At 40.0% G+C, this 26,914-nt stretch overlaps 1 protein-coding gene across 5 annotated transcripts in view; it reads right to left on the bottom strand.

The window, feature by feature from the left end:
- The window catches only part of Adgrg2 (adhesion G protein-coupled receptor G2), a 105,374-nt gene extending 93,695 nt beyond the window's left edge, over positions 1–11,679 (bottom strand). For all 5 annotated transcript variants that reach the window (XM_020183281.2, XM_074062509.1, XM_074062508.1 and 2 more), the window contains exon 1: positions 11,520–11,679. The gene's annotated coding sequence lies outside the window, so the exon portion shown is untranslated. The remainder of the gene's footprint in view (positions 1–11,519) is intronic.
- Between the last annotated feature and the right edge of the window lie 15,235 nt (positions 11,680–26,914).

The following is a 26,914-nucleotide window of genomic DNA, read 5'->3' as shown; positions in this document are numbered from 1 at the left end:
CTTATTTCCAGCCATCTGAATGTTTTGTGTCATGCCAACAAAATGTCTAAATACTAATAATATATTGCTTCTCAACCTTTTGGCTAAGATCAAGTGTAAACACTAATAACATGTAAATATCTAAAACACTCCTTAGAGCAAACTTTATGGGGCTCCCATATTGTTTTCTTATGATGAGATTGTATTAAAATGAACAACAGTACTTCTTAACTATTGGCCTTGCAGAGCCCCCTGCCTTAGTTCAGGTTCCTATAGCAGGTAACTTTTAGGCACAGATTGAAGAGCAAGTGGTTTATTTAGGATGTGATAATGGGAAACACAGATAGGGGGATGGAGAAGTGAGACAAGGCAGGGAGGCAGCTGATATGGACAATTGTCAAGCTAGATACTACTGGTAAATGGAGCTTAGTCCTGGAGAATTCTGGGAGTTATCTCACTTGAAGGCAAAGGAGCTGGAGTATACATGTCTACCAACTTTCATCAGGTATGGGTTGAGGGCTGCTCAGCGGCACTTCCAACCTGCCACATGGGGATAAGACAAAGCAGGTGCCAGCAGAGACACATGCAGCTGGCAGGTGAGCTGGAGTGTGCTAAGGGGTCAGGGCCAGACAGGCTGAAATAAATACCCAGGCTCTTTGGAATGAATGAGGAAATATGAACTATTGAAGACAAGAGAGAAGGTGGTTTCATGCCTGCCCCACCCCACTCCTTTCTTCACATCAATACCTGAGGTTGTGTGTGTGTGTGTGTGTGTGTGTGTGTGTGTGTGTGTGTGTTGTTATTTGGCTTGTGTGTGAGTGTAGTAGTTCTCTTCAGGGGTTTGATACTTTTAAGCAGAAACCTGGTGAAATGTTCTAAAAGAAGTTGCTAGTTAGGATTAAAAGAAAGGCTTAAAGCACACTGGGTTTTGTCTACCATTACAATGCAGATGGCACACAATGTGATTCTTTGGCCAATACAAAGAGGTCAGGCCTACTGTATAGCTATCCTTACCTCAACCAACAAACCCTTGTTCCTTCCTATTATTGCTTATACTCTCTCTACAACAAAATTAGACATAAGGGCAAAATAGTTTCTGCCGGGTATTGAGGGGGGGGAGAGGGAGGGGGCGGAGTGGGTGGTAAGGGAGGGGGTGGGGGCAGGGGGGAGAAATGAACCAAGCCTTGTATGCACATATGAATAATAAAAGAAAAAAAAACAAAGAGGTCAGGCCTAGAGATGATCTTGGGCAGGGATGTTTATCAAGAGTGGGCAATGGATGAATGTCCCAGGTAATCCCCAGCTTTGCTCCGAAGCTTCTCTACTCAAAGTCTGGTCCCCTACCAGCAGCTTCTGCATCCCCTAGCAGATGAAATGGAGAGATCTGTCCCCCTCCCCCCACCTAAAGCTGCTGAATCACCATCTGCATTTTAACAAGATTCCCAGGTATGGAATGCATTTGGTTCCAGTTTGTGGAAAAAACAGATTTGTTGGAGAAAAGGGAAGAGTGTCAACCTACTGGAGTAGGTATAATCATGACAAAAGAAAACACATTTTAGTTTTTCAAAACCTCCTTAATCTAATCCTTTTTCTTTTCCTCCGCAAAATTAGGAATCTGTGCCCAATAAGCTTGCCCCATTCTAAGGCCATTGTGGTGGCGAATCTATGCCTCAGAATCTGAAAATCACATTCATCAGTTCCAGGAATATTTTTTTATTTCAAAATAAATAAGAGAGACAAAGAAACATAGACAGAATGAGACCAAAGAGAGTTCACTAGAAAAGAAAAAGCAAGACAAAATTCTTAAGACATTTAAAGATGATGTTTTGATATAGGTAAGTTGGTAAAGGAATAAATGAGCATAGAAACAGATTTTTCTAAAAAGGTTTTAAAAAACACTGGTGTTAAAACTAAAGTTATGAAAAAAATCCCCATTTTTAAAAAGACACTGGTGCTAAAACTAAAGTTATGAAAAAAATCTTCAGCATCGTGTATGGATACAGATCTATAAGCTATGTCTAAAGGTGTCTACTAACTCTAATTGCACTGGGAGGAGAAAATAATTGGCAGCAATTGTTAAAAATATGCAACAAAATGGAGGATTCTCACAAACGGTACCTAGTGGAAGAAGGCAGACATCCTGTCAGGTACCACATATATATAAAACTTAATAACAAATAAAACTAATCTAAGGCATTTAGGTCAGGACAGTACTACTTACTGGAATGAGCATGAAAGGGCTTCTGGGGCTGCTCATTTCTGATGCTTAAACTGGGAGCTTGTGACAGGTGTATGCCCTGTTTGTGAAAATTCTCTGAGCTGTACATTTATATTGTGTATAATTTGTACTTCAATATAAGCTTAATTTAAAAATATATATGCACACATACTCAATCCACTTTCACAGACAAGTCAAAAAGATCAGGCCTGTAAATAATGTCTGTGAAATGCTACTTACTTGTCTACTTCATAAGAATGGATGCTAGAAAAAAAGATTAATGGTGATGCATGTGTGAAATATAAATAGAGCAAATAATGGCATATAGCTTTTGACTCATGTATGAACTGAGAATGCAATAAACATTTGGCCCAGTTTGGAAAACCAGATCCTACTGGGTCAAGGGTAATGATTTCTCCAAATACCACAAAATATGTGGTACACTCTGTCAAAAAGTTAGTCATCTAGACAGCAAAATCACTAGTTGAGCTCATTTGAACTGATTTTTCCAGGAAGATTTGATACCATACAGGGTCCTCTACATGGAGTTCCCCACTCTCCCCCAAAAAACCACAGGTAAGGGCTGAAGGTATAGCTCAGTGATAGTGTCAAGCAGAAGTTTCTGGGTTCAAACCTGCACCAGAAAACAAAAACAAACTACACAGCTAATCTTCAAATAATTACTAAAAGGGAAATTGCTTCAGCATGCAACCTCCCAACTTTTCTTTTCTCTCTCCCCACATATTCAGTTCATGAATTTCAGACCAGAACCAACTATTGGGAAACACTTTTCGGTGTCCTTTCCCCAGTTTCCAATAACACACACAGCTTCTCATTTGTGTTATTCCAAAGCTCACACTGAAATGGACACAGTCAATTATACTATAAACGAAGGCAGAGGACACATCAGTTCCTTTGTTGTCATCTTCTTCCCACCTCAACATCCACATGCAGTCCTCCAAAATGGACACTTACATACTTTACATGCCTGCATCCCAAAGTAAACATGTCAATTTTTAAAAATCTGAGAACCAGTCTTGTATTTAGAAGGGCCAGGAAAGTCCCTCATTGAAAATGTGACACTGTTGATCTCTGGAATTCTCAGTTTTTTCTTGGTAAAATATAACTTCCCCTTGTCTAGAAATCCTAATAATTAGGAGGAACCTAACACATAAATATGAATCTCCTAATCAGATCCCTGTCCTCACCAGAAGATTCTGTACTAGCCCCAGACACAGGGGAGTACTATGGGAGAAAGGGAACATTTAAACCAGACCTGGTGACACCCACTTATAATCCCAGTGCTCGGGAGACTGAGCCAGGAGAATAGCTAGTTTAAAGCCAGCATGGGCTATGTAGTGAGACCCTGTCTCAAAAGTGGGGGGGAATAGGGTATGTATGTTTGGAGAGAAAGAGAATTTACTTAATACCTTTCATGTGTTGAAAATCATGTTAGACAGTTTAGATGTACCACTCATTCAAGTATTTATTGACTACTTACTACATACCAAATACTAGTCTAGGCAGTAAGAATAAATGCTCACATTCTGTGGGGAGACGGGCAGGAGAGGGGAACAATAAAAATATAAATAAACAAGGAACCTAATAGACAATAAATGCAGTACAGAGAATTAAAATAAGGTGAGAATGATATAGAGGGTGACCTGGTGGCTATTTTGGGCCAGCTCATCAAAGAGGTGATCTGAGATCTGAAATGATGAGGGACCAGCCATAGAAAGACGAAGGGGAGGGCAGAGAGAGCATTCCAAGGGGAACAGCTAGTACAAAAGGAGCTTAGTGCGCTAGTTGAAGTGCACAGGAAGTACAGTGGGCTGGGAGGAGTAGGGGGAGAGCAAAGGCTGGAATGTGTCAGAATGCCATAATTCAGTAAGGGGATGACATGATCCAGTTAGTGTTTCTAAAAAGACGGCCTAGCTGCCAAGTGGATATTGGATTATAGGAGGCCACTGCAATGCTCCAAGAAAAGGATGATGGTGGGCAGAAGTACAGTAGAGGAACAGGTGTAAAGAAAAGTGGCAACATCTGGGATTTCCTCCGGAAGTCAAATTGACAAGATGTGTTGATGGGATGGATGTGAGGCATAATGTTGTAGATTTGGGCCTTGAACAACTGAGTATATAATGTCATAAACTGAGATGGCACTGGCAGAAATCAGATTTTACACGAGAGTGACAGAAAAATCAGCAATATTAAGTTAGATACCCAGGCAGATTTTAAGTTTGGGATGGTACGAAAGGTCATTCCTGAGCTACTGGCATCTAGATAAAATGGAAAGCCATAAGACTGAATGGAGTCATCTTAGAAGTGTGTAGAAAGAGAAGAAAATGAAGTCCCAGTGCCCTGGAGGGTTACCAATCTCTGTAGATTGAGCAGAGGAAGAGGGGGCAGAAATGAAGAATTAGAATGAGTGTAGGAAAACCAAGACAATACAAGATAATGGAGGCAGTAGAAGGTACTCAGTAGAAGGTACTCATTTATTTGCCCTGTGCAAATGTTGCTACAAAGTCAAGAATGGTAAGTCAGAGAAGTAACATCTGTATTTGACAATGTGGAATTCATTGAGAACCGATAAGAGCCTCAGGACAGAATCCTGATTCTACTGGACAGGGAAGACTGTAGTGCAATAAAATATGAGCATCCTTTAAAAAGGTTCCTCTTAGGAAGGGTGAACATAAATGGGAGGGGTACAGATGGAGAAGGATAAAGAACTAATGAAGACAGTAGATATTAGAACACAATCATAAGCTGATGGGGAAGATCCAGAAGTTCATTAAAGCCAGAAAGAAGAAAAGGAAACAGAATGAAGAATTGACTCATCCATAATCTGGCAAGCAAACTAATTAAGTATGGTAACAGATTATAGACCATTGAAAACAAACAGGGTCCATGAGTTCTTATCAATAATAAATAGATGAGAAAAATAGGGGAGAAGGCATGGCATTGCTGAGAGTCAACTGGTAAATGTGAAAGGAATAGTAAGGTTGAAAAACTGTTATTTTCAATCATAATATTAAAGTTTTACCACACAAAAATCTTCACTGGATGATCAGAGTTCAATCTCCAGTACCACAAAAAATAAAAATAAGAAATAAGAGACTAAGAGGCATGACAACTAAATGCACTAAGAATCCTTAACCAGATTCTTTACTAAAAGGAAAAAAGTGCTATAAAGGATGTTATCAGGTCTATTGTCAAATTTGGAATAGAAATGGCAGATTAAGTAACAACATCTTATCAATGTTAAAATTACTGAATTGGTAACAGTACTGTAGTAATGTAAGAGAATATTCTTATTGTTAGGAAACTCAGGCTGGAGTATTTAGGAGTAAAGGGCCTTTAAGTATGTAACTTATTCTCTAACGGTTCTGAAAAAATATGTGCATGGGCAAGAGTGCAAATGATAAGGCAAGTGTTAACAGATGAATCAGAAAATAAAGGTCATATAGGTATTTTTGTACTGTTTTCACTATTGCAGTTTGTTTACAAAGTTTAAAATTACGTTCAAGTAATAAGTTATAAAGTAAAATAAAAACCCAAAAAAAGTACGTCCATGGGAATGTAAAAAGAATGAAAGGTCAAGAGCCCAGAAAAGAAGTCGCTCTTTGACATATCAGGGACATTGCATTCACAGTTTCACAATAACACTGGGGAACACTGAGTATCTGTACAAATGTAGGCATGCTGAGACTTTGGGTAGTGGGAATATGAGGAGATTCTTGTCTAAGGAGCTGTAGTCATCAGCTGATGGAGGAAGGGCAGAGGAAATAGAAGAAAGTGTGAAACAGCCCTTTTGGAGAATGGAAAAGCAAACCAACTAGGCCAGCATAGAAGGATTGCGAGGCAATGCTGAAGGTCCATGGAGATTTGCTAAGGTCAAAAACTGGACCTTATTTTTTCAAATTCCTCGAGTGATTCAGACAGGCAGCTGTCAGAACTACTGTGCTAAGGCAAGGTTTCTGTACATCAGTACCACTGATGCTTGGGCCAGGTCATTCCTTGTTGGGTGACTGTCCTGTGTATTGTAAGATGCTTAGCAGCACCCCTGACCCCCTTAGATGCCAGTAGCACCTCCAGCCCCACCAGTCACAGTAATCAAAAATTGCCAGAAATCACCCCAGTTGAGAACCACTATGCTAACAGAACAAAAGCCATAAATGTTACATACTTATAAAGGACAGGAATTGTTCTAAGAGCATTGTGGTTAAGAATACAGGCTTTGAAATTAGATGGTATGCATTCAAACCCTGGATTCGCTACTTGTCTTTTACATGACCTTAGACAAGGTGCTTGACTTCCTTGTGCCTCATTTTCTTCTTCTGTAAAGTAATAATGTCTGCCTCAGGAGGTTGGGAAGATTAAATAAGTTAATACACGCAAAGTAGTAAGAGCAGTGCCTACTTGATACATATCAACTATTAACTACCATTATTCCTATCACAGAGTCAGAAATGTAGTAAATACTGAGTGTCTGTTGCTTAATGAACTGCTTAACATTAAAATATACTTAATGCTTAACCTAAGGAAAATTCCGTGCTAAACTTGAAAGGAAAAGCAGAGCACACTGAATTTCTCTTAGAATTAGTACATGCTTTCTTTGATTCTAGATATTCTCATTCAGTCACTGAATACATATTTACTGAGCACTTACTATGTCCCAGTCCTCTTCTAGATTTTGATAATACAACACTAAGCAAGATACACAAAGCCCCTGTCCTCCTGGAACTTACACTCTAGCAGGGGGAAAAAGATGTAGAATCACTGAACAAATAATTAAATAATATAATTGTAGGTGAAAATGTTACCACCAAAACCAAAAGTGGGATAAAACAATAGATCTCTCCAGTGGTAAGTGGGCAGTTACTGCTACAGAATGGAGGTTAGAACAACACCCCCAATGAAACCAGGCAGCAAGTTAAATGACTGTCTGGTGAAATGGTATTATAGGTAGGAAACAGCAACTACAAAGGCTGAGAGTCAGGCAGATGCTTGGCTTGGCTAAGGAACAGCACACAGGCCAGTCTGTTTAGACAAGTGTGAGAAGAGAAGAGATAAAGGAGGCTACAGTGGGGATCTGAGAAGTCATTAGAGATTTTGAGCTGTGGAATTAGAAGACTGCATTTACTGGCTAGTCTGTGGGGTCAAGGATGGATGCTGGCTTAGAGGTTGCATATTCAATGGAGAGAGAAATGTGGGTAGTGACAGTTATCTCTGCATATTATAAATGAACTCACTTTGTACCATAACAGGAATTAGTAGAAAATGAAACTTTCCTGGACACAATCCAGCAGTTTTGGGGGCCTGGTAACACAAACAGTTTTATAAAGCGGTGTTCATGAAATCATTAATTAATTTAGAGGATCACTTAAAAATGAAATAGAACAGATGGGAGAGAATGGAAAATGTCCGAATAATACTCTGAGATTTTGTTTCAGTTATATATGGGTATGTTTGTACCGGATTGAAATACAAAATGTAGTTCTCACTGTGACTGGTGGGCAAAATGTTTGAAAAACACTACAAAAAGCTATCATATGTATATATGTGTATTATATAAACTGTCCCTTAATTTTCTTCCATATATATGTATACATATATATATATATATATGGAAGATGTATATATGATAAAACTACAAAACATCTAGAAGAAAGCACAGAATATCTTTGTGAACCTGGGGTAAATAAATATTTATTAAATGGTTTATTAAATATGCTACCACAGAAGAAAAACTTGATAAATTAGACTTTATCAAAATTAAAAACTGTTCTTCAAAGACACATCATTAGGAAAATTAAAAGGCAAGCCACAGACTAAAAAAATGTATTTGCAATACATACATCTGACAGAGAACTTGTATCCAGTTATATGAATCATATGATATGTTGTATGAATTATATGATTACTGTTCTTCAGTAGTCAAAAACACTGTTCAAAAAAAAAAACACCAGAAACTTCACAAAAGATATACAAATAATCAAAAGCACATGAAAAGATGTTCAGCATTATTAGTCAGTAGGGAAGATCAAACTAAACCCACAAAGAGATGCCATCACAAACCTACGAAATGCCTAAAATAAAATAAACCAACACCACCAAGTGCTGATAAGGATGCCAAGCAACTGGGCGTCTCATATACTGCTGGTGGGAATACAAAATGGTACAACCAGGACTTGGGATTGACAGTGACAGAGCACCTGCTTAGCATGTGTGAGATCCTGGGTTTAATCCCAGTACCAGTACCACAAAAAAAAAAAAAGAAAGAAAAGAAAAAAAATCAAAAAAGAAAATGGTACAACCACTTTGGAAGCAAAGTTGATTATAAAGTTAACTCATCATACAACACAACCATACCACTTCTAGGTATTAACCTGAGTGAAACGAAACTTATATTCACACAAAAAGTTATATGTGAATGCTTTATTCAAAATCATCAAGAGCTGGTGAATGGAGAAACAAACTGTGGAACATTACTCAGCAATAAAAAAGAACAAGTTATGGGTCTACACAACAACATAGATGAATCTTAAATGTATTATGCTACGTAAAAAAGGTCAGACTCAAGGCTACATAGTATATTAATTCATTTATGGAGCAGTCTAAAAGAGAGAAAATTATAGGGACAAATCAGTAGTTTCCAAGGGCTGAGAGTAGTGGTAGGGAGTTGAACATAAAGAGTTAATGGAGAATTTTTTAGTGATGGAATTCTTCTATGTCTTTTAGGGTGGTAGTTAAATTGACTATACATGTTTTGAGAACTGTACACTTTTAAAATGGTGAGTTTTACTATGAATAAATTATTCTCCAATTTTAAAAACATAAAATAGACTCAAATATTAATTATATTTATAAAATGGAACAGAGTGTTCACTAGTATCTTTGAGGGAATTTATTTTATGGTACTTTTTCTGAAATATTTCAACGATACCACCTCATGCTCCCCAAATAAGGTTCCACACAGATTAAAACCATAAACATTTTAAAAGAATTTTTTTTCTATTTGAGGTGGGGAAGGCCTTTCTCAGTGAGGCATAAAAAAACAGCTCCCAGGCTTTCACTGAAGTCAGAATCTCTCTATTTTTGGAACTATTAATATTACAGAAACACCCCATCTCTATTTTTTAATTTAATGATGCTTGTCCCAATTTGTATCGCGTAATTGAAAATGACTTGGCACTATCAGGCAGCAAAATGGAAAAATGTGTTTGTCAGTTTCGTCTGAGTAGTGAAAGCACCAAGAACATATGTCGTGATGTCCCCCGTCTGAGTCCCCAGAATGACTTCATGGGCCATGGAAAATCAGCTTCTTTGTTGACTCTCCCTAACACCTGAACAAACTCACTTTGCCATTTCTGGAAGGCTGTTCATGGTACCAAAAACAGCGGCTTTCCTTTCCCTGCCAAACCTGCCAATGAAATTCCATTTCTCAGATTTTTTTCTCCCTCTGCTAAGCAGAATCATACCCATAATTAGAGCTCCATTTTTTTTTCTTTTCTGTATTTCCAACATTTTTTTCCCAGAAAACACACACACCTGGAATCTGTGGGGGTTTGGCAAGAATTATTCACAGACAAAACACAGATTCTGGCCCTGTATTTCTTCAGTGTTTTTCAGCAGCTAAATTTGCTCTATCCCCCTTTTAATGAAAGTCACCTTGCAGGGATGTGGGAATGATAAAAGCAGAAGGGAATCTGATCAGGGCTGGCATGGTGCTGAGGCCCTGTAAAACAATACCCCTGAATTGCTGCAAAATTTGGCCACTTTTTGTTTTCCAGCTTTGCACCTGAGCTGCACAAGCAGCAGAATCAAGCAATGTCCAACTCATTTTAGATGTTACCTAAGCAAACACTTTATAAAGACTTTCCAAATCCTTCGGAAATAGCATACACCTTGTCGATTAATTTACAAAATATTTTTATTAACTTAATTGCATTGTTTACTAATAATTAAGCTCTTCGTGCATTATTAATATTAATGAAGCAATAAATTTTTTTATACCATACATAACTGGGTAATGGCTTACTTCCTAAGATAGCCAAAGAGAAGTTGAGAAAGATCGTAACAACAGCAGCATCTTGCTTAATAAACCTTTACAGGACATCACCCACAAGCTAGACCAAAAAAATGGTCCTTTTTCCACCTAAGGTGAGTACAAGACAGGATCCACTATGTACTTTTTGTGGGGTCTAGTTCAAAATGAAAATGTGAGTCCCCTTGTTCAAAAATTAAGAATGCAAACATTAAACCAAGTGCAGGTTGCATGTCCATGAAACCAGTTCTGCTATCAAATCATTTATTTGGCTAGAAAGTTGGTATGAAAAGTAAAGCATTTCTCTGTTAAATTAGTAGAAACGATTTAATCGTTTTCAATGGGTGTGTTTGGGATAGAAATGGGGTTGTAGAGTCTTAGGACCTCGTCTCCGGTTCTCCCACTTCTGAGATTTTTCATCCTGTTAGACAAAAGTAGTTCTTTAGGGTCTGTCATGTAAATAAAGTGTGGTCCATGAGGCAGCAAGCAACCTCTGGGAGATTTGCAGACTCTCGGGCCCCACCCCAGACCTACTGAATCAGAACCTCATTTTAACAAGATCCCCAGAGGATTCATGTGCATAGTGCAGGCTGAAGTGTCACTGTCGAAGCAGCCACGGAAAACCTCCGTCTCCTGCTTCATCTGGCTGTTGGGAGGCCAGTCAGCTCTAACCCGCCTCCCACTTTGTGTATAGTTATGGATCCCAGAAACTCATCGCCCGGCTGAAACTCACTCACCCGGAGACTACCAGCCTCTTCCCTGATGATCGCCCCCCTGGCCCTAGGCTGCCACTGCGTCCCGCGGCTCCCGGGGCCACCTGATCTGGACCCGCCAGGTGGTGCTGCACTTAGCCACACCGGCCCAGGGCGCTTCTGCGCTCCTCAGGCAACGCCGCACCCACTTGCCTGGCGCGACAAACCGAGTCCCCAGGAGCCGCGCCTGGCAGACGGACCGCCCGCGCAAGTAAGGCTTATGGCTCGGTTTCCCAGAGGGATGGGAAGGGTATGAGTGCGTTTAAAGGTTTTGGGTCCACACGTTCCCCCCACTTCAGAAAACGCGTCGCCAGAGTCCCCTTTCCCACGCTCGCAGCTTCCCACTGCCTTTCAGGACGCCCCGGCTCAAAGCCGCAGCCGGGCTGAGGGAGCGTTCGCCCCGCCGTCCTGTCGCCCTCCAGGTCCACACGCTGCGACCGAGCCTTCCGCGCCCGTCGTCAGCTCAACGGGCTCGGTCTTGGGAGCCCGTGGGCTCAGCCCCATCTCGGCGCTGCATGCTTACCTGCCGGTCCAAGCGATGCGCTGGCTGCCGGCGCCCTCGGGCCTCGCGCTCCCCTTTCCCTCGGGCCGCGTCCCCCCTCCCCTTTCGGGCTGGGCTCCGTCCCGGGACCGCTCGCCGCCCGCCGCTCTCCAGCTGCCCAGCGCGGCGTGGCGCGTCCGGCGCTCGGCGGCGGCAAGGCTGGGCGCGGAGGCTGAACGCGGAGGTGGGGAGCGGGCGGGGCGCCAGGAGAGGAGGGTGTGAGCGGGCCGCGTCGCCCGCCCAAGCCCTGAGGGGAGCTTCGGGCGCGGGGGTGGGGAGAAGTGGGGGCCGGCTGCCCACCCTACTCCGCCCAGGATCTCCGCGGCGCCTCTGGGCTCTCTGGACCGCTTAGACCCTCCCACTCGGGGACCCCAACGTCCACATCCAGCAGCTCACCTTTAGGGGTCGCCCTGGTACCCAAAGGCCTGTCCCACCACGTTCAGCACTGAAAGGTGGCAACCCCTCCCCAGGTCGCCCCTCTTCCAGAATATTCCTCAATGCAGAAACCAAACCACTCCAGAGAGGGATTTGGAGAAACTGGTAAAAGATTTCTCGTCCTGGAGAAGGATTCAGTTCCGTGGTTTCCTAGTGAAGGACATAATTCACTGGGTATGTAGAAACTGGGATCCTCAGCGCTCTGAGGTAGGGTGGAGTAGAGGTTGAGGTGGCAGAATAGAAAATTGCCGCTGGTCCCCTCTACCTTCTCCCACTGTCAGCGTCTCTGCTCTCCGCACGTTCATAGATTAAAACCTAGATCTGGACAGCACTGATACATCATCTAAGCAACTTGTCAAAGCACCCGTTTTACAGATGGGAAACTGGAGGCTCGGTTCTGCAATATGAATTAGTTGTAAAGATCAGGAAAAAAAAAAGTAAGTGCTCTGAATTTCCTGTCTGGCTCCTTTTACAACCACCACCTTCTTTTATTCAAGTAACACCTATGTTGACAAAAATGTTTTATTACTTTAAAAACACGATTCTCTTTCATTAAAACCTGCGTAACAATATAACATTTTTCTTTATTATCAAAATTGCATTCATGGATAAAAGCTTTAGCACACAAGGGAGGGGTGAGGATAGGTAAGACACCTAAAAAATTAGCTAGCATTTGTTGCCCTTAACGCAGAGAAACTAAAGCAGATACCTTAAAAGCAACTGAGGCCAATAGGGGAAGGGGACCAGGAACTAGAGAAAAGGTGAGATCAAAAAGAATTAACCTAAAAGGTAACACACACCCACAGGAAATTAATGTGAGTCAACTCCCTGTATAGCTATCCTTATCTCAACCAGCAAAAACCCTTGTTCCTTCCTATTATTACTTATACTCTATCTACAACAAAATTAGAGATAAGGGCAAAATAGTTTCTGCTGGGTATTGAGGGGGTGGGGGGGGAGAGAGAAGGAGCAGAGTGGGTGGTAAGGGAAGGGGTGGGGACAGGGGGGAGAAATGACCCAAGCCTTGTATGCACATATGAATAAGAAAACATATCTAAAGGACAAAAAAAATTGCATCCATGGCCTTGGAGACACCATGTTTATAAAGGGCAGATCTACAGCATGTATCTAAGCTGACTCTGCCATATTAGCCACATTCATTGTTGAATGTGGCTTTGGAGAAAGGGTTGGGTTTGTTTTGCAAACACCAGTGTATTAACACTCACAACATTCTAGCTGGATAAATGAATGGACTGTGTTTTCAGAGAGACTTTTGACTGGTTGGATTAAGAAAGAGTGGACATCAGGAAACTCATCCAGTTTACATAACAATTTAGAAGTTAATGAGGGAGGAAAGTATTCAGTGTTACTGATTCAGTGTTACTCCAAAAGGGTTAAATTGGTTCTGTTTGAATGAATTTACTTACTTATGTTTGATTTATTATAAAACAGACTTCATATTGTATAGAATCACCAGAGCTCTCACACAGCTAGTGGGAGTGTAAATTGTTTCTAGCGCTTAGAACTCCGGCAGAATGTATTAAAACTGAGTACAACTACCTTATGATGTGCAATTCTTCTTCTAGGTGTATACTCAACACAAATGTGTATGCTTACCAAAGGAGATGAACAAGAATATCATGCCAGTATATCTATAATAGCTCCAGACTGGAAACAGCCCAAATGCACATCAAATGTAGAACTGATCGAACTGTTGTGGTGGTATAGTCACAAAATGGAATACCAGGCAGCAATGAGAATGCATGAACCAACTGCTGTGCTGAATCTAGATGAATCTTATAAGCAATGTAGAGTGAAGGAGGTCAGAGAAATGTACATACATGTAATTCCATTTCTACAAAGGATAAATAAGGCACCACTAATCTATGGTGCTAGAAGTTGGGCTAGTGGCCACTGATGAACTAGAGGGGAGCTACAAGACAAAGTACAAAGTAAAGCACACCCACAGCGAGCATACATTGAGACACCCTTTGAACATCAACTTAACTATTAATAATGAAAACCAGGGCTGTAAAATAGGTACAGTGGGGGTACTAGTGGGAGGGAGAAGGGGGAAGGAAGGAGATTAAGGTGACAGCATATGATAGACGGACTTCATATACCTGTATGAAACAGAACTAAGAAACCTCTTGCAATTGCTTTAAGTGGGGTGGGGAGGGGGTGGGAGGGAGAGACAATGGGGGCAATGTAACTAATGTACAATATAAGTCTAATCAGAATTGTCACTATGAATCCCACCCCCCTGTATAATGAATATATCCTAATTTTTAAAAAAAGAACTTACAGAGTGCAGGTAATGATCTTGACCTGGGCGTTGGTTACATGGATCTATTATATTTGTAAAAATTCATTGAAATTCTCACCTATGATATGCTCACTTTACTGTATATATGTTTCACTTCAATAAAAGCTCTCATTTTAAAATTGCTTACACTTTTAAAATCAAGGTATCAGAATAAGTATGCTTTTCCTTTAAACAAATTATTCTTTTTTAAGAAAAAAAAAAGGACTTTAAGGAAATATGTCTAAGAAACAATGTGAGTCAGTCCTTACCCTAAAATTAAAAATTAATATTTTATATACTTCCAGCTAAATTTCCATTCTTCTTGACACATTTTGGATCAACGTAACTGACATTAAGACCTACAGAAGAGAAAGATGCTAGGACCAACGAGAGGACCCAACCCCTCCAGCCAGAGAACTCTCTGCCTTTTCCAAGAGGGAGCCCTGATTACTTGCCTCCTATACAGGTACTGTCTGGTGACACGAAGAGAGGCTATGGGTGATCAGGATTTATGATTAAATATTTATCCAAAGCCTGTGGGCTAATGTCCCAGCAACTGAAGAGTGGGTGACTTTGGCCCTTACCCCACAGGCTCTTAGAGTTGATCAGTTAGCAAACCTGACAGAGACTGAGTACAGAGTACATAGGGCAAAAATCCTTGTCTCCCTGCCCCCTTCTACTGGTAAATCTGGTAATGTGGGCTCTTGGCAAAGGGAGGTGGCAGAGGAAGACAGCTCACCAGTGCTCAGGGCCCAACTCTCCTTAGAACTTCAAATGCAATTGACGTGTAGTAAAATAGTCTACAAATATAATAGATTCATTATGTCCCAAAGGCAAGAAAGTACGATTAAAATGTGACAAGACTCAGGTGTAAGCCAAAACAGTGAGCTGAGGATCTAGAATATCAACAATAATAATAGATCTAACATTGTTAGATCTTTACATACTTTATATTTTATTTCACTAAATACTCATGACATCTCACAGCAGAAAGTACAGTTGAGGAAACCAAGGCACAGAGGGGTTCAGTAGTTTTTCCCAAGGTCCATAACTAGTAAGTGGTAAAGACAAGACTATAATAGGTTGAGCATGACTCTCTGTTAACACCTAGGTAGGAAAGATATAACAATACATGGCAAAAGTACCTGATAGAGAATCAGGAAATTAGGGGTTGGGTGTCTACCAGTTTGTCCACCACCTAATCAGTAATTTTACTTACATAATCTGTTTCTTAGTTTCTCATTTGTAAAATATGTAGGGGATGACAAGGTCAATCAAAACTCTAGTAGCAGTGCCAAGGATTGGTGGATTTGGGATGATTTAGGCTTTCCCTTAATCTCTATCAACACTCCCACACCCCAAATAAAAGACATCTAATAAAACAATGCACTATACAAACGAAACAAGAAAAGCACCCTCACCAACATGCCTCTAAATTCTCACACGCCTGTAATCAGACTACCATGCGTGCATTTCTTCTTTATAGAAATTCTATCACAACACCGCTCAGAAGTCTCTTCTGGCTTAAATCATTTGTCCATTTAAAGAACATTTATTTTATCTGGGCGTTGTGGCACACATCTGTAATCCCAGCACTCAGCAGGCTGAAGCAGGAGGATCATGAGTTCCAGGCCAGCCTGGGCTATGTAGCAAGACTCTTGCCACAAAAAAAGAAAAATAATCAAACAAAATGTTTATTTTATGCCAATGGGATAAATGAGGACAGCCTAGTTATGCTGGAATAACAAACAGCACTCAAAATCTCAGTGGTTTATACAATAAAGTTTATTTCTTATTTTTTATTTTATTTATTCATTTATTTTTGCAGTACTGGGGTTTGAACTCAGAGCCTACACCTTAAGCCACTGTACCAGCCCTTTTTTGTGAAGGGTTTTTTCGAGATAGGGTCTCACAAACTGTTTGCCCAGGCTGACTTCGAACCACAGTCCTCCTTATCTCTGCTTTCTGAGTAGGTAGGATTATGGGCAGCTAAGATTACAGGCATGAGCCACCAGTTTATACTAGTGTATTTCTTATACTTTGTGTTCATCATAGTTAGAAGCAGGGACTCTACCTATTGCAAGCACTCAAGAGTTGGAGGGGGGAAAAAACACTCTGGACCACAAGTATTTAGACAGTTTAGCCTAGAAGTGATGTGCAACACTTCTCCCAACTCATCGACTGAATTGTTGATACAGGTACATTCAAACACAGAGGACCAGGAGGTACAGCCCTAGGAAGTCCCAGGAAGTGAAGAGTTGGAAATATTTGGTGAACAGCACTGATGACTAACACATCTGGCATGTGCCAGACCCTGGTCAGAGGAGGATGAACAAGAGGTGGCCCCAGGCTGCCAGGTACTCATTCCCAGTCAAACCAGAGCAGTCTCGTCTCTGGTGATGCAATTCTCCCCCCTCATGGTGTAGGCTTTGGTGGATCTAGGTGAGAAACCAGTCACTTCAACTTGAGTGAAGTCATCATGTGATACAGGAACATTTTCCTCCAGAACATTGTGCTAGTTGTAATGGTGGTGAATTGATTGCACAATGGAGGAGATAAATAAATCACACATTCTCCTGGGAGGCAAAAAGGCCTCCCTCTTGCGAAAATACTGAATGAAGACAATTGGATATACTGTCATTCTGTTCAGTGAAAGTTACAACTGGCAGTTTAATGAAAAATGAAACCAGACTTCAGCCTCAACCAAGATGAGGATGGTGGGACCAACCCTTTCTGAAAATGTGTTCTAGTTTAGGAGGAACTAAATGTGGCTCTGGACCAACACAAATAACCTGAAAATCCAAAGGAAGCTAAAGGCAACCCAGTTAATCTGCAAGCTGGGATTAGTTTGTGAAACTCACTACCACCCTGTCTGGCAATGAGCAATCCCAGGGCCTTGGAGTTTGGGGTAGGGAGTGAGAGGAAGAGAATAAGCCTTTTGAGTTCTTCAGTAGTGAAAAAGGAGACAACTTTTGTCTGGCCCCATCCAACTAGGTGCTAACTGAAGAGCTCCAAACACCAATGGCCCTTTTTGTTTCCAGGAGGAATCCATGAAGTCCTGGCCATGCAATTTTAAATGGATCTCTTGCATTTCCTGTCTCTGTAACCACAGGGCACATTTCAGAAGGGGAAATCTGCACAGACATACTCCTGTAGCACTCTACTTTACTTTTCTCCTAGAGGAATATGCTTTGAGGCTATGCAAATATCTTGTTTCTTCTCAATTCTCCCACTAACTGTAGCATCCACTGGTAGATCTTGCCTGCCACAAATATTACTGTGATGTTGCTGTTTCCCTTACTGCTTCTTTAGTAACTCATTGGAATCTTCTGGAGGGAAGAACTGTACCTTCTCCATTTCTTTAGTCACTCAATTATTATTTAAATCAACATCGATTTATGGGTAGTTATCTTAGTCTTTGGGTCATAAATCAATGCTATTGTTATTTATTTTGTTGCCAGATTATCCCAGCTTCAGTCATTTAAACCTTTTCAGTTTGGCTCCTGTGTCTCCATCATTTTGGGGGGCATTTTCTTACTTTCTGGCACTGCAACTTGCTCCAAACCCATTTTGAACATTACTCTTTTTTTCATTTCACCTAAGACTAGCCTTATGTCCTCCTTTTTAAAAAAAAAATCTGTGCATTTTTAGCCAGTCCCTCAATCAGGGATGAACTACATAAAGTAATGCTCCTTTTAATTTGTACTAAATTGCTTTTCTTAAGTTGTAACAATTATTCTACCTGGGTCTATCTAGTGTTTACAAAGTTCATGAAAAAAATGCCTTTAACTTAAATACATCCTTCATTGTCCTAAAATATTTTTGGTATGCTCATTGTCTCCATACTTCCTTGGTCTCATTTGTAGTTACAACATTTTTGGCTGTAAGTATCAGAATCCACAAACTCAACTGGCTGAAACCATAGGGAAACTACACTGTTGCAGGGAACAGGCAGATCAGAGGCACAGTGCAAAGATTATGACTGCTGTGGTACTTTCAGTTCCAACCTCAGCCTGCTTTCCTTCATGGTTCTATGCTGACTGTCAAGAACAATGAAGTCAACCTACTACCTTGGTTTTGTCATCAAGAGAGGTAATGGAAAGGGAGGAAGGCGTCTTCTCCAGTTGTGGAGTAAATGACCTTCCTTTCAGTCTGTTAGTCACATGACTACCTGTAGACCAATTACAGCTGCCAAGGGAATACCAGACTTAAACCTGGGTTCAAGAGCCAATCACTGTCAAGGGGGAATACGCTTGTTTTGTTCATTGTCTACTAAAAAAAAAAAAAAGAGAGAAGCTGAGTTCCATGAGGGCTAGGCTTTTAAAAAGTATTTTTGTTGCTGTTGTATCCCCTAGACCTGCACCTGGTATATAGTTGATACTAATTAATTAATGAATGATTCTGTGCATCATGATTTATATGAAAGGAGGTAGTGCATTTAAATTGTTTTTTAACCAGATGTCTTCTTGGACAGCAGTGGACTTGCTGGAGTAGATGTCTAAAACAAAAAGTATATGTTGATACTAAAAGCTTGTACTCAGTAAAACTGGTAATGTCAACAACTTCATCTTTTGCTCTGCTCCTTACTGTGTCCATTTATACTCAAAAGTAGAAGGGAAGACAAAAGGGAAAGCTTCAGGGCCTCTTCCTTCTTACGTTTGCCTTCGGATGGACCATGTCCCCAGAGCAGGCTGGGCAAGCCATTGGAAAGCAGCTACTAAATAGTTTCTTGGGACACACTGGGATGCTACTGCTCTCTCCTTCTACCTGCAAAACAAAGTTCAAAACCACGGTTATTCTTCCCTCCCCAGGTTAGGTGCCCAGTTTCCCTCCAGGGAGCTGCTGCCCTGGCAAGAACAAAAATAAAATCCCTTTCTTGCAAAGGGAGAGGTAAGACTTAGGAATAACTTCACTCCTCTGTTTTGTGTTTCATTCTCCTATTCCTTCACTCCACAAAGTGAAATGTGATAGTAGTATAATTTCTGTAGCTTTTCTAAGAAATTCCTCTTCGCTGGCACATAAAAAGGATTCTCCTGGATTCCTGCCATTGGCCACAGAGCTTTAACACATTGTTGTTGGCTCAGCTGGGGAACCAAGATGAGTAAAATATTCTCTAAACTGTGGAAACCCACAGCAAGTGTTTCCAACCATACCTTATTATTTGACCTGAAATATCCCGCCCCTCCTTTATTTGCCAACCCATGTGTTAATTTCCTCAAAACTCCAAGTGACCCTCCTTTCTCAGCCCCACATCTCTTGGATTACTAAGAGTGTCTGGGGCCATTAACTAGTTTTGTGACTTTCATCAAGTTAGCTCCCTTTTCTGGGCCTCAGGCATCACACCTCAGGGAAAGGAGGTATTAGAACAGTGTTTCTCAAACTTTATTATGGATCAAATCATCTGGAGGGCCTGTTAAAGCTGAGGGCTGGCCCCATATCCAGACTTCCGGATTCAATAGGTTGTGGGTATGATCTGAGGGTTTGCATCTCTAATAAGTGTCCAGATTAGGCAGAGGTTGTCAGTCTCAGAGACAGAACTGAAAGTCATTATATTTGATGAACTCAGAGGTTTTTGTTGCTTGTTCATTCAGTGAGTCCATGATTAGTCTGAGTTAGGGCTCTTTATGTACAAGTGACAGAAACTTGACTCAAACTAGCTTAAGCAAGAAAGGAATTTATCAGCTCACATGTTTGGGAAAGACGTGGATGGGTAGATTCTGATTAAAGAAATTCAAATTATGTTAACGGACTTTTTTGTTGTTGTTGATACTGGGGCTTGAACTCAGGGCCTACACTTGAGCCACTCTACCAGCTCTTTTTTATGATGGGTTTTTTTTTGAGATAGGATCTCACCAACTATTTGCCCAGTCTGGCTTTGATCCTCCTGATCTCTGCCTTCTGAGTAGCCAGGATTGCAGGCGTGAGCCACCAGTGACCGGCTTGGATTTCTTTTTTTTACTCTTTCTTCCTCCCCCCCAAATTTCTCTCTTTCTTCTGTCTCTTTCTCTCTGCAGTCTGTCCTTCTACACAAAGGCTTCTTCCATGCTAAGTGACACATGGCATGCCTACAGACACTTCCAGCTTATATTAGCCCAGATGGCAACTCCAGACAAGAGAGAGAGAACTCCTGCTCCCTGGTTCAGTATACATTAATCCCAGGGGCAGACTCTGATCTGCCTGGCTTGGACTATCATAATGATTAGGAGGATGGAGTACTGATTTTGGTTAAACTGAGATCACATACTTCCTCGAAAGTTGGGGACTAGAATATTATGATGAGCAAGCAGCACTCTTCTCAGACTGTAACTTTTATAGTGTCTTGCCATTGCCATATTTTCAGGACCTAGTGACTAGTACATAGCAGGTGTTTAACAAATGTTTGCTAAATGAATTACTTCATAAATAGTGTGAACTTTTCTTATTGAATTCAGAAATCTTCAAAATTTATTCCAGGGGCAGATGTAAAATTTCTTGACATTTCCATGAAATTTGATTGTACCCATCCAGAGTTTTTTTTCCCTCTTCTCTATTTTCCCTCTCAGTAGAGACTAGATGCGTTATACTTAAACTTAGCATATAGACCACCCCTTACTGTCTTCTGGGTTTTCAAGGTTAATTCTGATCCTGCTTTGTCTCATATACCTTTTTTCCTCAAAATAATGTAAATTAGTTTTAAATTAGATCCTTTTCTAAGTGAGTGTCCTATAGACTTTTGTGACTTAATATTTAATAAGGTTTAGAATATAGGTTTTTCTAAAGAAAGATAAACATATTGTCCCAATCTCAGCCTGTATTATAGAGGCTTCTTTTTATTTTTTTATTTTATTTTTTGGTTTTTTTCTTTTATTTATATGTGCATACAATGTATGGGTCATTTCTCTCCCCTTCCCCCTGCCCCTTCCCTTACCCTCCTCCTCCTCCCTCTCCCCCCCACCCCCTCGCTACCAGGCAGAAACTATTTTGCCCTTATCTCTAATTTTGTTGTAGAGAGAGTATAAGCAATAATAGGAAGGAACAAGGGTTTTTGCTAGTTGAGATAAGGATAGCTATACAGGGAGCTGACTTGCATTGCTTTCTTGTGCATGTGTGTTACCTTCTAAATTAATTCTTCTCGAACTAACCTTTTCTCTTGTTCCTGGTTCACTTCTCCTATTGGCCTCTGTCGCTTTAAAGTATCTGCATTAGTTTCTCTGCATTGAGGGCAACAAATGCTATCTAGTTTTTTAGGTGTCTTACCTATCCTCATACCTCCCTTGTGTGCTCTCGCTTTATCATGTGATCAAAGTCCAATCCCCTTGTTGTGTTTGCCCTTGATCTAATGTCCACATATGAGGGAGAACATACGATTTTTGGTCTTTTGGGCCAAGCTAACCTCACTCAGAATTATGTTCTCCAGTTCCATCCATTTACCTGTGAATGATAACATTTCATTCTTCTTCATGGCTGCATAAAATTCCACTGTGTATAAATACCATATTTTCTTAATCCATTTGTCAGTAGTGGGGCATCTTGGCTGTTTCCATAACTTGGCTATTGTGAATAGTGCTGCAATAAACATGGGTGTGCAAGTGCCTCTGGAGTAACCTGTGTCACTTTCTTTTGGGTATATTCCCAAGAGTGGTATTGCTGGATCATATGGCAGATCTATGTTTAGATTTTTAAGAAGTAGAGGCTTCTTTTTAGAATGTTTGCTGAATCAGGGGACCTGGGTTCTTTATGACAAACACTCACTCTTGAGGGCTTCCATTTTCTTATTTGTAAAAGAACAGGGATGAACTAGGTCAATAGCACTCAAGACTTGACTGCCCATTACAACCACCTGGGAAGCTTAAACTAAACATTGATGCTTAGGCCCCAGCCTCAGAGAATCTGATTTATATGGCAGTGGCATCACTATTTTTCAAAGCTCTCTAGGTAAGTCTAATGTACAGCCAGAATTGAGAATCCCTAATTAGACCAAATTTCTAAATTGCTTGTCTTTAGTGCCCTTCACAGGTATACAGTTCTTTTTAGTTTCAAATGGAACTATTGTAACTGTACTTTGAAGACAACTATATGTAAGTGAAAGTTGGCAACCAAAGAAATCGTGATTAAAAAAAAGAGAAAAAAACGGATTTTGTGTTTTTAGACTTAAGGTTCAGCGTATTATCACAGATTTAGTAATCAGCTCTACACTACAAGCCCATCAAATGCAGCATTTACCACCTGAGGCTTCACCAAATCAATCTCATTTTTTGAGCTACTTATTTTCTGATTCTTCTAACACTTTGTTTTGACTTTCTTGTTTTTTCCCAGAAGATTATTGATATTTTTATTGACCATGAATTTTTGGACACAGACTCATTTCTTTCAAACTCTTAAGGCTTACCCAACAAGAGCAGTCAGACCCTGAGATGCAAAGACTTTGAAGTTTAATTGGAAGAAGAGAAATCTTTCTATGCTTGTCTAACCTCTCTATTATATTCTAGAACATACAAATGCGTGGTCTCATCATGAGGATCTAAGAATGTTGCTAATTTTGGTATTTAGCAACCTCAGTCCAATATAAGAGAGTTGATATCAGCTGCTATATTCTTATCTCTGAGGATAAGAGCCTTGATCAGCACTTATGAGAAAGAATGAGAAAAGTTACCAGCTCACTTCTCTGTTCTCCTTTATAAGGGTAGAAGTTCTTTTGGTATTTACTTATAAAAGTTAAAGATATGCCTTGTCCTTAGTGAGCAGGATTATAATGCTTGAACTTCTGACGTCTTGAGACTTCAAGTGTGGTCCTAGAACCACCCCCTGGGAGCTGGCTAGAAATGCAGAATCTCAGGCCTCAGTCCAGCCCTACTGCACCAGAATCTGTATTTTAATAAGATCCTCAAGTGATTCATGAAAATGTAAGAAGGTGTTTTTACATATCTTCCTATTTCATTTTCTAAAAAAATAGATTTAGGAGAGTATTGACACCTTGTCCTGTTTTTAACTCCCCTCAAAACAAATATTTAAGCCCTCAAAACCTTAACGTTTTTCATTTTCCCACATTTGGGGGAAATATGCTTCCCTACATTATTCTCTTTATTTTCTCATTTTTAGTCATACGTTTTATTCATCATTCCAGAAAGTGATTCTGTGAAATTAAAGGACATAAGGCTGTTCCTCAGAGCCCCAGGGATTATGTGTAAAACCATTGGTTACACCCCTTCTGAGGCAACTAACTTCTCCTTGTTAATAGGAAGTTCTGTTGTATCTTCAAAGATGGCTTATGCACAAAGAAAATATTATTCAGAGGCTAATTTTGTTCTTGAAAATAATATTTGATTCAAATTAAACTAAATTTAAAAGCTGAGATATTTCTCAAACTTTTAACCTCAATTTACAAATTATGTTATTTTCCTTATAAATACAATTGTATTTTATGAAAAATACAGAGGGACTTTTATAATTAAGTTCTGTTAAGTAATTTAAACCATGATTATACATTTTATATATTTTATTTCCTAAGTACACTCATTGTTTCCTAACAAGCAACTTCCTCAACAATATCAAGTCTAATTAATTCAACATCTAAATAAGGTCTTTCAAACGTCCTAGTATTATTGACAAGCATGGTTATTGCAAGCTTAAATCAATTACCCACGTACATATTTTAAATTAGAAGCATAAAGCTAATTTGTTAGGTAATTAAATAATCAAAATTATCTTGTACATTGCAAACAAATATACTCTGAGGATTCCCATGTGTAAACAAACATATGAACACTATCAGTTTGACATTTATTCATCTATATACTTACCTGTAGATCTTCTTAAGGTTATAGCAGTGGTTCAGAGAAAAGGGTGATTCTGTCTTGCAGGACACATTTGGCAATAGTTGTTTACAACTAAGGTTGGGGAAGAGTGCTCCTGGCATCTAGTGGGGAGAGGCCAAGGATGCTGCTAAAACATCCTATAGTGCAGAAATGTAGAGGTGAAGGAAAATTTCCCCTCCAACCTCTAATTTTCTGGTACTGACAAAGATTAAATAGGAGAAAAGACATACAAATTTACCAATGTGTAAAAGGAGGAAAATCACAGCACGGGAAAATCAAAGGAGTGTGATTAACCACAAGCTCAACAATATTCAGACACAAACATGCCTTTTTCCTATAGGAGAGGGGAGAATGAAGATTTTAGACAATTTTTAAAACAATAGTAAGTGCTTTTTAGGAGTTTTCAGTGGGCCTGGGACAAAATGGTTTATAAATGGTTCTCTGTAGAATACTGAATAGGACAGAAGTACGTGATAAAAGTCTGTCAAGGTGTATTGACAGACATTAGTCTGTTGTCCTGTGAGTTTCATTAAAATTCAGGAAGAGACCAGAAGTAATTGTTTTCTCCTTGTGCTCCAGATTTAAGAAGATAAGGAGATATCAGAGAAAAGCCTCTCATATTCTCCACCCTCATTGACATTATATTCTAAGACGGTTTTCAATTAAATGAGATAATGTATGCCAGCCTTTTATACCTTGTAAATCACCATGTGAATTCTAAATATTCAGGCAACAGAAGCTTCAGCAACTTCAAATCAGAAGCCTCTGCATCTTCAGGGTGTAGAGTCATTTTGGGGCCGAACTCTAGAAATTTTCAGTTCTCTTATTTTTTTTAACATCTCTTATTTTTTAAGACAGGGTCTTGCCACATAAGCCTTGGCTGGCTTCAAACTCGTGATCCTTTTCCTTAGTCTCCCGAGTGTTGGGATTACAGTTGTGTACCACCATACCTAGCACTTTCTTCTTCTTCTTTTGGTGGTACTGGAGTTTGAACTCAGGGATAACCATTTGCTAGGCAAGTGCTCTACCACTTGAATCACGCCTCCAACCCTTTTGGAGATAAGGTCTCTCTTTTGACCCAGTACCATGATCCTCCTATTCTATACTTCCCGCCATTGCCCAGTATTTTTCTGTTGAGATGGAGTCTCACAAACATTTTTCCCTGGCTTTGGCCTCAAACCACAAATCTCAGCCTCCCAAGTAGCTAGGATTACAGGCTAGTACTTTCTTCTTTATAATAAAAAAATCACAAAGCAACTTGGTTACAATAAGGTAGACACAGCCAGTAACAGAAGCTCTGCAATCTTTACTCCATGGCTTCATGGTTACTCTGGGATCTAACATCCAGCCAGCAGATAGTAGGGGGAGAGAGAGAGGAACAGGATTGGTAGCTTTGTGGGACACATATGGATGCTGCACTTCACATGTGTATGGTGCACTTCACATCTGCTTGCATTTCATTGGCTTGGCTAGAGCTCAGTCACACAGCCTTCCTCCTAACTGTAGGGAGGCTGGGAAATGCAGTCCACCTAGATGCCCATAAGGAAGAGGATCCAGTTTCAGTGATCAGTTACCTACTCTAATGCATCCATTCACATATGATTAATTAGTTATGATAGATAGGGTATATGATGAAGAAAAGAAGAGAGAAGGACCAAATTACTAGAATCGGAAATAAAAGAGGGAACATTATTATCAACCTTAACAAAAATAAAGAAGGTTTATAATGGAATATTATGTCAACATGGACGAAATTCTAGAAAGACACAAGCTAAAATAATGAACTCAAGAAGAAATGGATAAAGTTGGTACAGGAAAGAGTAGGAAATACTTTGGAACTAATAGGTATAGGCAAGAACTTTCTCAATGGAACCCCAGCAGCTCAGCAACTAAGAGATAGCATAGATAAATGGGGCTTCATAAAACTAAAAAGCTTCTGCTCAACAAAAGAAATGGTCTCTAAACTGAAGAGAACACCCACAGAGTGGGAGAAAATATTTGCCAGCTACACATCAGACAAAGGACTGATAACCAGAGTATATAGGGAACTCAAAAAACTAACTTCTCCCAAAACTAATGAACCAATAAAGAAATGGGCAAGTGAACGAAACAGAACTTTCTCAAAAGAAGAAATTCAAATGGCCAAAAAAAACATGAAAAAATGCTCACCATCTCTAGCAATAAAGGAAATGCAAATTAAAACCACACTAAGATTCCACCTCACCCCTGTTAGAATAGCCATCATTAGCAACACCACCAACAATAGGTGTTGGCGTGGATGCAGGGAAAAAGGAACTCTCTTACACTATTGGTGGGAATGTAAACTAGTACAACCACTCTGGGAAAAAATTTGGAGGCTACTTAAAAAGCTAAACATTGATCTATCATTTGATAGAAAGTAACACACATGCACAGGAAATAAATGCAAGTCAACTCCCTGTATAGCTATCCTTATCTCAACTAGCAAAACCCTTGGTCCTTCCTATTATTGCTTATACTCTCCCTTCAACAAAATTAGAGATAAGGGCAAAATAGTTTGTCAGGTATCGAGGGGGTCGGGGGGAGAGGGAGGGGGCAGGATGGGTGGTAAGGGAGGGGGTGGGGCAGGGGGGAGAAATGACCCAAGCATTGTATGCACATATGAATAATAAAAAAAATTAAAAAAAAACACTTTCGAGATAAAGAAATACTCAACAAATTAGGAATATAAGGGAAAAGGAACTTTCTCAATATGAGAAAAAGCATTTATGAAAAGCCCACAGCTAAAATCACACTTAATAGTGAATGATTGAATCCTTTACCCTAAAATTAGGAACACATAAAGAAAGTCTGTTCTCAATACT

Source organism: Castor canadensis, chromosome X (genome assembly GCF_047511655.1).
Source record: "Castor canadensis chromosome X, mCasCan1.hap1v2, whole genome shotgun sequence".
In the NCBI taxonomy this organism is placed as follows: Eukaryota; Metazoa; Chordata; class Mammalia; order Rodentia; family Castoridae; genus Castor; species Castor canadensis.
This window is presented reverse-complemented; position numbering and strand designations above follow the sequence as displayed.